Source organism: Schistocerca nitens, chromosome 2, assembly GCF_023898315.1.
Source record: "Schistocerca nitens isolate TAMUIC-IGC-003100 chromosome 2, iqSchNite1.1, whole genome shotgun sequence".
NCBI classification, from domain to species: domain Eukaryota; kingdom Metazoa; phylum Arthropoda; class Insecta; order Orthoptera; family Acrididae; genus Schistocerca; species Schistocerca nitens.
This window is the reverse complement of record NC_064615.1, coordinates 1,086,792,410-1,086,806,340: the sequence shown is the minus strand read 5'-3', so window position 1 is coordinate 1,086,806,340 and position 13,931 is coordinate 1,086,792,410. Positions and strand designations below refer to the sequence as shown.

General features: G+C 44.5%; 1 protein-coding gene across 1 annotated transcript in view; it reads right to left on the bottom strand.

Moving 5' to 3' along the window:
- The window catches only part of LOC126237483 (uncharacterized), a 461,878-nt gene that overhangs the window by 292,352 nt on the left and 155,595 nt on the right, over nucleotides 1-13,931 (bottom strand). The gene's annotated exons all lie outside the window — the stretch shown is intronic.

The window sequence follows — 13,931 nt, the reverse complement described above, 5'->3', positions numbered from 1 at the left end:
CCTGTGTGCCTCGGTCGTATGCAGTCCTGATTGTGGCGCTCACCTGCACGGCGCCAAACACGCATACGACCATCATTGGCACCAAGGCAGAAGCGACTCTCATCGCTGAAGACGACACGTCTCCATTCGTCCCTCCATTCACGCCTGTCGCGACACCACTGGAGGCGGGCTGCACGATGTTGGGGCGTGAGCGGAAGACGGCCTAACGGTGTGCGGGACCGTAGCCCAGCTTCATGGAGACGGTTGCGAATGGTCCTCGCCGATACCCCAGGAGCAACAGTGTCCCTAATTTGCTGGGAAGTGGCGGTGCGGTCCCCTACGGCACTGCGTAGGATCCTACGGTCTTGGCGTGCATCCGTGCGTCGCTGCGGTCCGGTCCCAGGTCGACGGGCACGTGCACCTTCCGCCGACCACTGGCGACAACATCGATGTACTGTGGAGACCTCACGCCCCACGTGTTGAGCAATTCGGCGGTACGTCCACCCGGTCTCCCGCATGCCCACTATACGCCCTCGCTCAAAGTCCGTCAACTGCACATACGGTTCACGTCCACGCTGTCGCGGCATGCTACCAGTGTTAAAGACTGCGATGGAGCTCCGTATGCCACGGCAAACTGGCTGACACTGACGGCGGCGGTGCACAAATGCTGCGCAGCTAGCGCCATTCGACGGCCAACACCGCGGTTCCTGGTGTGTCCGCTGTGCCGTGCGTGTGATCATTGCTTGTACAGCCCTCTCGCAGTGTCCGGAGCAAGTATGGTGGGTCTGACACACCGGTGTCAATGTGTTCTTTTTTCCATTTCCAGGAGTGTATAACATACACTGAAGGGCCAAAGAAACTGGTACACCTGCCTAATATAGTGTAAGGCCCCCACGAGCACGCAGAAGTGCCTCAACACGACGTGGCATGGAGTCGACTAATCTCTGAAGTAGTGCTGGAGGAAACTGACAGCATGAATTCAGCAGGGCTGTACATAAAACCGTAAGAATACAAGGGGGTGGAGATCTCTTCTGAACAGCACGTTGCAAGGCATCCCGGATATGCACAGTAATGTTCATATCTGGGACGTTTGGTGGCCAGCGGAAGTGTTTAATTTCAGGAGAGTCCACGAGCCACTCTGTAGCAATTCTGCAGTGTGGTGTGTCGCATTGTCCTGCTGGAATTGCCCAAGTCCGTCGGAATGCACAATGGACATGAATGTATGCAGATGATCAGACGGGATGCTTACGCATGTGCCATCTGTCAGAGTTGTATCTTGAAGTATCAGGGTCTCATATCACTCCAACTGCACACGCCCCACACCATTACACACCCTCCACCAGCTTGAACAGTCCCCTGCCGACGTGCAGCGTCCATGGATTCATGAGGTTGTCTCCACAACCGTACACATCCATACGCTCGATACAATTTGAAACGAGACGTGTCCGGCCAGGCAACATGTTTCCAGTCATCAACAGTCCGATGTCAGTGTTGACGGGCCCAGGCGAGCCGTAAAGCTTTGTGTCGTGCAGTCATTAGGGCTATACGAGTGAGCCTTCGGCTCCAAAAGCCCGTATCGATTATGTTCCGTTGAATGGTTCGCACGGTGACACTTTTTGATGGCCCAGCACTGAAATCTGCAGCAATTTGCGGAAGGGTTGCACTTCTGACACACTGAACGATTGTCTTCAGTTGTCGTTGGTCCCGTTCTTGCAGGATCTTTTTCCGGCCGCGGCGATGTCGGAGATATGATGTTTTACCCGATTCCTGATATTCAAGGTACACTCGTGGAATGGTCGTACGGGAAAATCCCCACTTCATCGCTACATCGGAGATGATGTGTCCTATCGCTCGTGCGCCGACTATAACACCACGTTCAAACTCACTTAAATCTTAATAACGTGCTGTTGTAGGGGCAGTAAGCGATCTAACAACTGCGCCAGGCATTTGTTGTCTTATAAAGGCGTTGCCGACCGCAGCGCCGTATTCTGCCTGTTTACATATGTTTGTATTTGAATACGCATGCCTATACCAGTTTCTTTGGCGCGTAAGTGTAGGATACAGATAGGTAACACAATGAGAAATGATCAATCGCAATTGGTGAACATTTTGGATATTCCCAATCAATCCATATCAGTGTCTATGTAACTAAAATAGGAATAAAATGTTCTGTAAGAATTGTTTCAAATCCTGCAGATAGAAAATTGAATATTTGTGCAGGTCTGTGAGTGCCATCTAGAGAGAACGTAAGTGAATCATATTAGATGGTTACGTATTTCCGCTGGGGGCGATTGACTGGTTTGTCTTCATGGAATGTCTTTGGTGGTATGGATGAGGCGTGCGACGGCAGCGAGAGAGGCAGTGCGCGCGGACAAGCATGTCAAACCCCTCCCTCCCCCGCGCGCAGGAACGGTTTGCGAGCTTAATGGAAATTTGTGATGGTAAGCTCCTATGGGACCAAATTGCTGAGATCATCGGTCCCTAGGCTTACACACTACTTAATCTAACTGAAAACTAACTTACGCTAAGGACAAGACACGCACCCATGCCCGAGGGAGGACTCGAACCTCCGACGGGGGAACGAGCGTAACGGCTAGCGAGTGGACGAGGCTGCTGGGAGTGCGCGTGTGTGAAGGAAGCCACATGCACATATTTTCGCTGGTTCGGAGGAAGAAGACGGCACGCCGTGTAGCCATCTTGTGTAGAAAGGTAGTACGTCGCTTTTGGAACTTTTGGGCACTGAAAACGAGAGGACTCGTTTCGGTTTCATCCGATGAAGTGATCTTGTTCTAGAACCTCGTAGAACTGTGTTGTGAAGCTGATCTTCTAAGTTGATTTGGTTTGGTGGAAATAAGGCACGAACTGCAACCTGCTGTATTGGTCGAGAAGGACTTTTTCTTCTGGTAGTCAGGCCTGAGAAGTGTAGTACGAGTAGTATAAAGGTCGGACTGGTCCGAGGGATGGGTAGATGTTGAGTAGCTTTAAGTAAGGTTAGTCTGTACATGGTACTTTGCCAAAAGGTTGTCTTTTCTGTTATTGTCACTGTGTACGGTTATATAGTACACTGGAATTTTTCTTGTTTGAGGACTGTGTATATCGGCACACTGTAGTGATTCCCAGAAATAGAGGAGAGCTCTCAGGTTATTATGTTGGTAACTGTTCTTGGTAAACTGAATTTTATAAACTGAATTTCCTTTGGTTAACTAATTGTAAATGATCGTATGAGAAATTAAGCTGATCATTTTCTGCGTGGGCTTTGGTTAAATTATGTTATCGAATACTCTCGTAAATGCTTTTGCTAGACTGATTTATCTTGTGGAAATTTGATAGCAAGTGTCCTCTGGAATTGTTAGTTTATAAATTATTGTGGAAGTGTCTTCTAGTATTGTCTGAGTTTTCTCGTTTCAACACAAAGGATTGAAATGCAACTTGTTCGGTGGAGGTTGTGAGGTTGTTCAACTATTGATTATTGAAATCTTAAATAAAGCAAGAGACTAACACTTGTCTTTTGCAAAATAAATGAAATGGTAGAGCACGGTGTTGACTGTTCAACCAATGTGTAAAAAAGGTTGTTGGAATACTAAAAATTAATAAATTTTTGTAATAAGGAGCGTTCGACTTTCAGTGTACAACCAGGCCGCTCCACTTCCCCACTAAATCCATGTCTGCCTTTCAACGACAACCGTACGCAAGAACCAGACTTGGGTATTACAGCCATCCATAGACTGAGGTGACAAGTCATGGGATAGCTCCTAATATTATGTCCGACTTCTTTTCGCACGCTGTAGCGCAGCAACTCGATCTGGCACGGACGCAAGTCGTCGGAAGTCCCCTGAGAACTACTGAGCCATGCTGCCTCTAAAGCCGTCCATTACAGCGAAAGTATTGCTGGAGTAGGATTTTGTGCACGAACCGACCTCTCGATTATGTCTAAGAAATGTTCGACGGGATTTATGTCTGCCGATCAGGGTGGCGAAACCATTCGCTCGAACTGTCCAGAACGTTATTCAAACCATCACGAACCATTGTGCCCCGGTGACATGGCGCACTGTCAAGCATAAAAGTTCCGTCGTTGTTTGGGAACATGAAGTCCATGAATGGCTGCAAACGGCCTGCCAGTAGCAGGACATAACCATTTGCAGTCAATGATCGGTTCAGCTCCATGTAACCACTGCCCACAACGTTGTGCCAGCTTGCACAGATCCTTGTTGACAACTTGGGTCCATGGCTTTGCGGTCTCTGCGCCACACTCAGACCCTACCACGCCACAGTTTTCCAGTCGCCTAGGATCTAACCGATATGGTCACGAGCCCAGGAGATGCGTTGCAGGCGATCTCGTGCTGTTAGCAAAGGAAATCGCGTCGGTCGTCAGCTGCAATACCCCATTAACGCAAAATTTTGCCGCTCTATCCTAACGGATACGTTCGTCGTACATCCCACACTGATTACTGCGGTAATTTCACCAGTAGCACTGACAACTCTACGCAGACGACTCTGCTCTCGGTCGTTAAATGAAGTCCGTCGGCCACTGCCTTCTCCGTGGTGAGAGGTAATGCCTGAAATTTGGTATTCTTGACACGCTCTTGACACTGTGGGATTCGGATATTGAATTCCCTAACGATTTCCAAAGTAGAATGTCCCAAACAGCTAGCTCCGACTACAATCCCGCGTTCAAAATCTGTTAAATCCCATCGTGCCATCATTACCACGCCGGAACCCTTTTCACAAGAATCACCTGAGTACAAATGACAGTGTCAACAATGTACTGCCCTTTTATACCTTGTGTACGCGATACAACCGCCATCTGTAAATGTGAGTAAAGGTGTTTCATGGCTTTTGTCAACTCAGTGTGTAAGTACCAATTGGACAGAACATGAGAATAGTATACAAGAACCAGATTTGGGTATTACAGCAGTAAGTATACATACTTGTACAACAGTATTCGGGACATATACATATAGGAGGTACACAGTGTCATACATATATAGGCTGCTTGTTCCATATCTTGCTGAGTAGCACGTGGGAATGTAAATTGTGTTGTGGTCTCCCCTGACGTTCTAATTACCAAGAGCATTAGATTGGCAGCGCAGGGAACTGTACCGAGATATTAGCAATGTTGACCAACTCGTACAGTATTTTATACATTGCTATGTCGTTGGATGCTAATAAAATTTGGACGTTGCTTGAGATAGCTGTACATCTACATCTATTGAAGATAAGATCTTCTAGGTTCTTAGGCTGCATCATGCTCCTTTCCAGATTTTTTCATACACGACAAGATGTTGAAAAAGATCCGGACAGAGGGGTCGAAACATCAATTGCACGAAAAGGAACATGACGCAATCCATGAACTTAGAAGATTTTACCTTACATGACAACTGACATGAAAGCCTACAGAAGCATCTTATGGTGTCTGACACTTTGTCTACTGTAACACAGAGACCTTCGGAGACATTTAGAGCACGTGGCGACGTCTCTATAGCTGTCCAGCCCCGTCCCACCACGCAGAGAGAGAGAGAGAGAGAGAGAGAGAGAGAGAGAGAGAGTCAGAAACAAAATTAAAACTGCGTTTCCACTCACAGATTCGGACTATTTATGCAATTACCAGTTCAGTGGTAGGAGGCTCGGGGCTGTAGACCCTTTAATTAAAAAGTCGACGAATTTAATATGCTTACTTATTATCGGTAATTTTCCCAGCTGAGCTGATGTCACCGATGGCTTACCTAAGTAAAGGACTACCGAATGGCGCGGGCGGAGCAAGAGGTCAGCAATAATTTAATTCAGAAAATATACAAAATGGAGGGGTTGTTAGTCCGAATTGAATCCGAGGCAACGGTTGCACCGAGACATTTCCCGCGGCCAGAGAGACGCAGCCACACCTGGGACCACCAAACTGTGCGTGGGCGGGCCGAACTGATCCTCGACGGAAAGACTAAGTGACCATCGACATGTCCGTCCCCGCTTAAGTTGGCTGCAGGGAACCGTCGTTTCCTCTCGGACGAAGCACACAGTGTGCGGAGTCAGGAAGTAACAACAAAGTGAGGTGGCGCAGTGGTCCGCGCACTGGACTCGTAGTCGGGAGGAGCGTGGTTCAAAACCGAGTCCGGCCATCCTGTTTCGTGATTTCCCTAAATCGCTTCATGCAAATGCGGAGATAGTTCCTTTGATAGGGCGCAGCCGGCTTCCTTCCCCATCCTTCCCTAATCCGAGCTTGTGCTCTGCCTCTAATGACCGCGTTGTCGACGGGACGTTGAACACTAACCTCCTCCTCCGGAGGTAGCAAAACTGCTGAGAGACGCCCACTCGGTCTCAGTTCGTTGCAGTGTTTGATAGGCTTTACTTCGAGACCAGCAGCAGCCCCGTAGTTGCCTCCGTGTCCGCGACACATGTGCTTGTTCCCATCACCTAGGGGTTAACCACGTAGAATTTCGTTCAGTTTTAGGCAGGGCGATCGTGGAAGAACACTCGTATCCCGTATCTCCATGATTACGCTGAAAATACGCGATTCTACACAGAGTACGCGAAAGAACTTGCCCCCCTTCTAACAGCCGTGTACCGCAACTCTCTAGAGGAACGGAAGGCTCCAAATGATTGGGAAAGAGCACAGGTAGTTCCAGTTTTCAAGAAGGGTCTTCGAGCAGATGCGCAAAACTATAGGCCTGTATCTCTGACATCGATAAGTTGTTGAATTTTAGAACATGTTTTTTGCTAGCGTATCATGTCATTTCTGGAAACCCAGAATCTACTCGGTAGGAATCAGCATGGATTCCGGAATCAGCGATCGTGTGAGACCCAACTCGCTTTATTTGTTCATGAGACCCAGAAAATATTAGATACAGGCTCCCAGGCAGATGCCATTTTCCTTCACTTCTGGAGGGCGTTCGATGCGGTTCCACACTGTCACCTGATAAAGTAAGAGCCTACGAAATATCAGACTAGCTGTGTGGCTGGATTGGAGAGTTTTTAGCAAACAGAACACAGCCTGTTGTTCTCAATGGAGATACGTCTACAGACGTTAAAGTAACCTCTGGCGTGCCACAGGGGAGTGTTATGGGACCATTGCTTTTCACAGAATATATAAATGACCTAGTAGATAGTGTCGGAAGTTCCATGCGGCTTTTCGCGGATGATGCTGTAGTATACAGAAAAGTTGCAGCATTAGAAAATTGCAGCGAAATGCAGGAAGATCTGCACCGGATAGGCACTTGGTGCAGGGAGTGGCAACTGACTCGTAACATAGACACATGTAATGTATTGCGAATACATAGAAAGAAGGATCCTATATTGTATGATTATATGATAGCGGAACAAACAGTGGTAGCAGTTACTTCTGTAAAATATCTGGGAGTATGCGTACGGAACGATTTGAAGTGGAATGATCATATAATTGTTGGTAAGGCGGGTGCCAGGTTGAGATTCATTGGGAGAGTCCTTAGAAAATGTAGTCCATCAACAAAGGAGGTGGCTTACAAAACACTCGTTCGACCTATACTTGAGTATTGCTCATCAGTGTGGGATCCGTACCAGGTCGGGTTGACAGAGGATATACAGAAGATCGAAAGAAGAGCTGCGCGTTTCGTCACAGGGTTATCTGGTAAGCGTAATAGCGTTACGGAGATGTTTAGCAAACTCAAGTGGCAGACTCTGCAAGAGAGGCGCTCTGCATCACGGTGTAGCTTGCTGTCCAGGTTTCGAGAGGGTGCGTCTCTGGATGAGTTATCGAATATATTGCTTCCCCCTACTTATACCTCTCGAGGAGATCACGAATGTAAAATTAGAGTTCGAGAGCGCACCGAGGGTTTCCAACAATCGTTCTTCCCGCGAACCATACCCGACTGGAACAGGAAAGGGAGGTAATGACAGTGGCACGTAAAGTGCCCTCCGCCACACACCGTTGGGTGGCTTTCGAAGTATAAATGTAGATGTAGATGTAGAGGAATTAGCGTCACGGTGTCTGCAACGCTAGAGCGGTAATTTCTGTTGCGTGCTCTCAATATGTGCGTAATGATGCCCCATTACCCTCGTTTGTGGTTTAAATCCCGCAGATTCTTCTCTAAAATACTGCATCAACACTCTATGTAGGAACTGGACTAGTTATCATTATTTATCTTGTATTTTGGGTGTTTTCACATACTTTTGGCTTGGTCCACCGCTAGCCTTCGGGTCACCCGTGCAGTCGAAATTTGTGGAGTGGCAAGTTCCCACCTTTTATGTAATAAGACTGCCTCGCATTTCTTAGAGTCCTTCAATAATCAATTAATTTTAAAAAGGCAGTCGAAATCTCTGCTAGACAGAAGCAGCCTGATACCACCACTGCCCACAAAGCATAAGACTGTAAGGTGAAGCCATTTCAGTCTGATAGCAGGGAAAACGGCAGCAGACAGAACACACTGCTTTCACTATTCTTAAGACGCCAAAGATCTACAATATCGCTGATTCCCCCGGTCTTTCTCCTGTTCCACTCGCAAATGGTGTTAGCTCGAATATCTCAAATTTTGCCTTCATGGACTTTTCCCCGATACTGCGTAGAAGGAAGCAGTGTATTTGTTGATACTTCTAGGAACGTACGCTCTCAGGATATGTTCCTTGAAGAATCAACAAATACATTGCTTCCTCGTACGTAGTCTCGGGAAAATGTCTATGAAGGTAAAATCTGAGACATTTGAACTAACATCATTTGCAAGTGGAACAGGAGAAAGACAGGGAGAATCAGCGATATTGTAGATCTTTGGCTTCTTAAGGGTAGTGAAAACAGTGTATTCTACCTGTTACCGTTTTCCCTATCATCAGATTAAAAGGGCCTCACCTTACAGTCTTATGCTTTGTGGGCAGTGGTGGTATCAGGCTGCTTCTGTCTAGCAGAGATTTCGACTGCCTTTTAAAATTAACAGGAAACCACTTGGATACAGGATAATAGCAATTAAGCGCGGCAATTCCTAGCATTAACTCGTCAGATGGGCAGATTCAGAACACATTTGATGAAGAAATTGAAAAAGCAATTCATGACCTCCAATAAAAGGGAATTCTTTCAAGATGGATAGACGGTGAGAGTCAATAGCTTCTCACAAGAGTACTGAAAAACAAGGTTTCGGATAAAGAAAGGTTCAACCAACGCAAAACAAGTCCGACCATGCGTTGCCAAAAGGAAATTCTATGAAACAAAAGAGGATAAAAATTTCACATAAAGAACGTGTGTCACGTGGAGGTGATGTATTGGTCAGCTAACAACCTGTTCGGCAATATGGCCTAAAAATGAAATGTTCTTGTACTGTTACCACATCTTCTCGGAGCACTCAAGCCTCAGGAAGTATACTGGTCTGCAAAACTTACAGACGAAAGAAACTCTCCCTTGATGTTATCACCTCCAAGTAACATAGCTAAATGAAAATCAGACCATACATAGAAAGAACTGCTAGTATATGGTACAGAAGGTCACTAAAAGAAATATGCTACGAGACGAACAGAAATATAACTTTTACTCGCAGACAATAATTATGATGGTGCCCTGGACATTACAAAATGCGGAATATCGTTCTTAACCCTTAACTCACAAGGTGAGTTTTCTGTAACGTTTACTACGAGGTGGGGTCTCTGAGATCCCTGTATTTAAACCGAGATTGACGCAAATCATTTGAAAATTTTAATTTAAGTTCTATAACATTAATTTTTACAATTACTTAAATGTTGTTTAAATACTCCTTGTTGGTTTTATTGCACTAAATAAATCGTGCAGTAATTTACTTTATATCACACAAATCGCATACTGTTGCGCCTTTTTTTAAAAATAATACACATAAAAGAACTGTTAGAGAACTGAACTTTACATTTTGAAAAATTGTAATGTCTCTGTAGCAAGCAAACTTTTACATAAAACTAAATTCCAGGGTTTAAACTTACACATAAAAATTGCTCCCGATAGGTTAAAAAAGACAGTCTGCAAAATTGACATTCAATTCTGAGATGTATATTTTTCTTTGTCACCATTCAGATCACATTTGATTTTAACTAACGCTTTAAGTATTTTATTGGAGAAACAGAAAGGCCCACGTCATAGTTGTCCTGAAGTTCTTCCTCTGAATGATCCTCCATCAGCAAAACTGTGATGAGTCTCTACTGCAAAATCGTCGTCTTTTTCATCTATTTTTCTGAACTATATCACTGACATCTTTCTCCATCCACCGACTAACAATTTAATCAAACTTAGGATCGTTAAAACTGACATGTTCCTGTGAACACATTTTGTACTCTGTTAAAGAAAACAGGTACATATTTCACGAAGCCCATTCTAGGAAACCTCAACACATGTCAGTAACATGTGTTAGTAACGAACAAAGAAGGTGACAATACAACCAACAACAAAACATTTTAGAGTGGGCAAGATAAGTAGGGTAGGGGGAGTATAGTAGTATTCCGCCAGAACTGACCCTGGAGAACGAGTAGGCAAATTTTCGCGCGGTCTGAGGGACCACACCTCGTGAGGTAAGGTAAGGAGTATTTTTGGTAGAGCGTTTGACAACTGTCGTGGTCGTTGGTGTGTAATATCTCTTTACATTCTATTAATTATCCCTGCAACAATTCTATGAGTGAATTACGTTTCCTACCTGACCATCTACATACTCGCAGAATCGATGCGCAAAGTAATACAGTACTATTACTATTCCATGAGCGCATAATTACTCTTTGTAATATTCTCTCTGGTGTGTTGAGAGGACTTCTAGGATCTTCTCCGTGCCGAATAGCCGCAACGAATAATTGTAATTTTGCTATCTAGATTACTGGAAGAAAGAGATTGAAAATATATTGTATGCTACTCAAGAAAATATATACTGAGCATTTACATAAAAGGTGTGTAAGGAATTTCATAATATATGTATCCTCTAATTGGAAATTTGCACGGAGGTGTCGTTTCGTTGGCAATCAGAAGGGAACTTCCGATGAATTGGAAATGAACCTGCAATTATTAGATCCAAGAGCTCCATTATTTCATCGGATAATTAAACACTATCAAAGCAAACTTTCCGCTTGATCTTGTTCAAATGGCTCTGAGCACTCTGGGACTTAACAGCTGCGGTCATCAGTCCCCTAGAACTTAGAACTACTTAAACCTAACTAACCTAAGAACATCACACACATCCATGCCCGAGGCAGGATTCGAACCTGCGACCGTAACAGTCGCGCGGTTCCGGACTGCGCGCCTAGAACCGCGAGACCACGGCGGCCGGCTCCGCTTGATCTGAGGTTTCCCGACTGATTACGCAACGCAAGAAAACCGAGACATTTTATTTACACAGGGTTGCAGATCGTTCGAATCATCGAGACTGCGGACAAGGAGAGTCATCGATTCTGATTAAACAAGTGAAGCTTAATTATAACTTTCTTGAGCGATTGTGATGACTGTGATGTGGCTGCTTATGAATGACATCATTAATAAAATACTAATAACTAACTATCCTCCTCACCAGCAACCAGTACAAACACAATATTAATTAAAATTATAGATGCATGTAGACGTGCCGCAAGATGGCTCCCCAACGCATCGGCCAAGTACTTAATAGGATTTAAGTCGGAGGAACGAGCAGACCAGTCCATTTACCGAATATTCGCTCGTTTCGGTAGCTCCTCCACCTTCGGAATTTGATGCGGTAACGCATTGCTATCCGTAAAAAGGGCCTAATGCACCACTGAAAAGACGCACTTGGGGGAGGAATACAGTGTGACAGTAACGCTGACGGTGAGTCTGCCGTGTTCAATGATGTGGAGGTCGGTACGCCCCGCCAACATAATGCCTCCCCAACTCATAACATCTGCACTATCAAAACGATCAAGTTCGACAATGTACGTGAGTGCATTACGTTTTCCCGCCCTTCGCCATATGATTGTGAAATTAAGCCATACGTATCGCATATAGTTGAATATCTGATGAAAAATCCCGCCATACACCAGAAATTGCTTCATTATTGACTTCACAACAATAAATGAAATAATTGACAGTCCAACTCTATGGTAATTATGTAATGGCTACTAAACTGCTGTATGGCCTACACATTATTATTATTATTACTATTACTATTATTAGTGATTAGATACAAAGAATTGGAAGACTTAAGTCTTTGAATGTCTGCCAGTTCAGAAGGAAGTCCAGCAATCAAGTAACTGACAAACAGAAAGTATAATGCACGCATTCCAACTTGGTTGATTTTAAATATGGATGCAGGGTGTGGGTGAAGCAAGCGTCGCTAGGGAGAGGAATGGTGAAGAGGAAGCAAGTTTTGTAACCAAGTCTGCTCTCATTGTGCGTATTAGCTATCTTTTCTGAAAAGCAGTTGTTGGTATCATCACGATGCACTGAGAATTGCTTCATAATTCTATAAAAAAAGTTTCTTAAAAATAAGCAATACCAATTGTGTAGTCAATACATTAACTCATAATGTAAAAAAAGCCTAGCAAAACAAAATATTATTTACCTTTCGTCATTTTAAAAATGAATATGTCCAAAGAAAACTGTTTTTCTTTGAAAAGGACAATTATCGCTAATGTTGACGACTGGGGAGGGGTAGAGGTGGGGGTGGGGAGGCAGGTACCAGCTAAACATCTGGTTGCACTCAGGAGTATTGGTTTGGAACTACATCAGTTCAAGTCTCCTCTCTTCTGTTTAGCGATTTCACTTGATTTTCTACCCCACAGTCACTTATTTTGGCACCTATTACTTTGACAGATTATGCTACCATTTGAAGGATGAATCTCTGAACGATCTTCTTCGGTGAAACAATTTCGGCAACAAGTAATTTAGTATTTAGGTCTTCTCTTGTCACCTTACCATTCTGATGCTTGTAAGGTAAACCTTATTTGCAGATAAGAGCGCATTTCATTTTATTTCTAGTTTTGCTATTTCGCAAACGCGAAGTGAATATTTCGGCGCTGTAGCACGTACGGAGTAAGAAGCGAGCTGCCTAGCAGAGGCGGTTGGCCATCTGGCGCTTTAAGAGGGCTGAGGTGCCAATGCAGAAATCGCTCATGTCAACAAAGAGATACGGAGGGACAGTACATTTATTCTGGTGCGAATCGAGTAATTGTTATTAATAAATATTTGCTAACAAAAGTTGCCTTTTCCCACGCACACGTTAGGAGTTTGTGGCACAACTTGACTAGAAGAAGGGATCGGTTGGTAGGACATGTTCTGAGGCATCAAAGGATCACCAATTTGGTATTGGAGGGCATCGTGGAGGGTAAAAATCGTAGAGGGAGACCAAGAGATGAATACACCAAACAGATACAGAAGGATGTAGGTTGCAGTAGGTACTGGGAGATGAAGAAGCTTGCACAGGATAGAGTAGCATGGAGAGCTGCATCAAACCAGTCTCAGGACTGAAGACCACAACAACAACAACGTTAGGAGGACTCTACGGGTCATAAATACTATCTTTCAGTGATTTTATAATTCCAGGAAACGTTGATATTAATAAATAAATGAGTAAATTCCACATAAACGAAGATGCACGATCTTATACGAACTATACCGACTGTGCGCCATATTCGGCAGTCGTTGGTAGGATGCCTTTCGATCTAGTCATGCGGTAAACTGTGCTCTCGTACTGTTAATAGTTCGCTTAAAACCACTGCAAATAAGTTCATTTTACGGTGTTTGTTAAATAAGTGCACTATAATGGCATCCGTGTAAAAATTTATTTGCACGAAAGCTTCTTCCCGCTTCATTACGTAAAACATTGACAATAGTATTGCACTTCCATATTCTGACGGCGCTGCTACAGTTCTGCAAGGAGACAAAAACTACGAGAGTATCTCCACATAGCAGGGAGGAAGCATTCCTATGCAACAGCTCATTAAGTCAGTTCTAGGACGGAATGGCTTAATTATCGCAAAATTCAGATGGAAAAGGGTGTCCAGTTATACTGTATGCCCCTTATACCACCATCTACGGGCTCACCAATTAA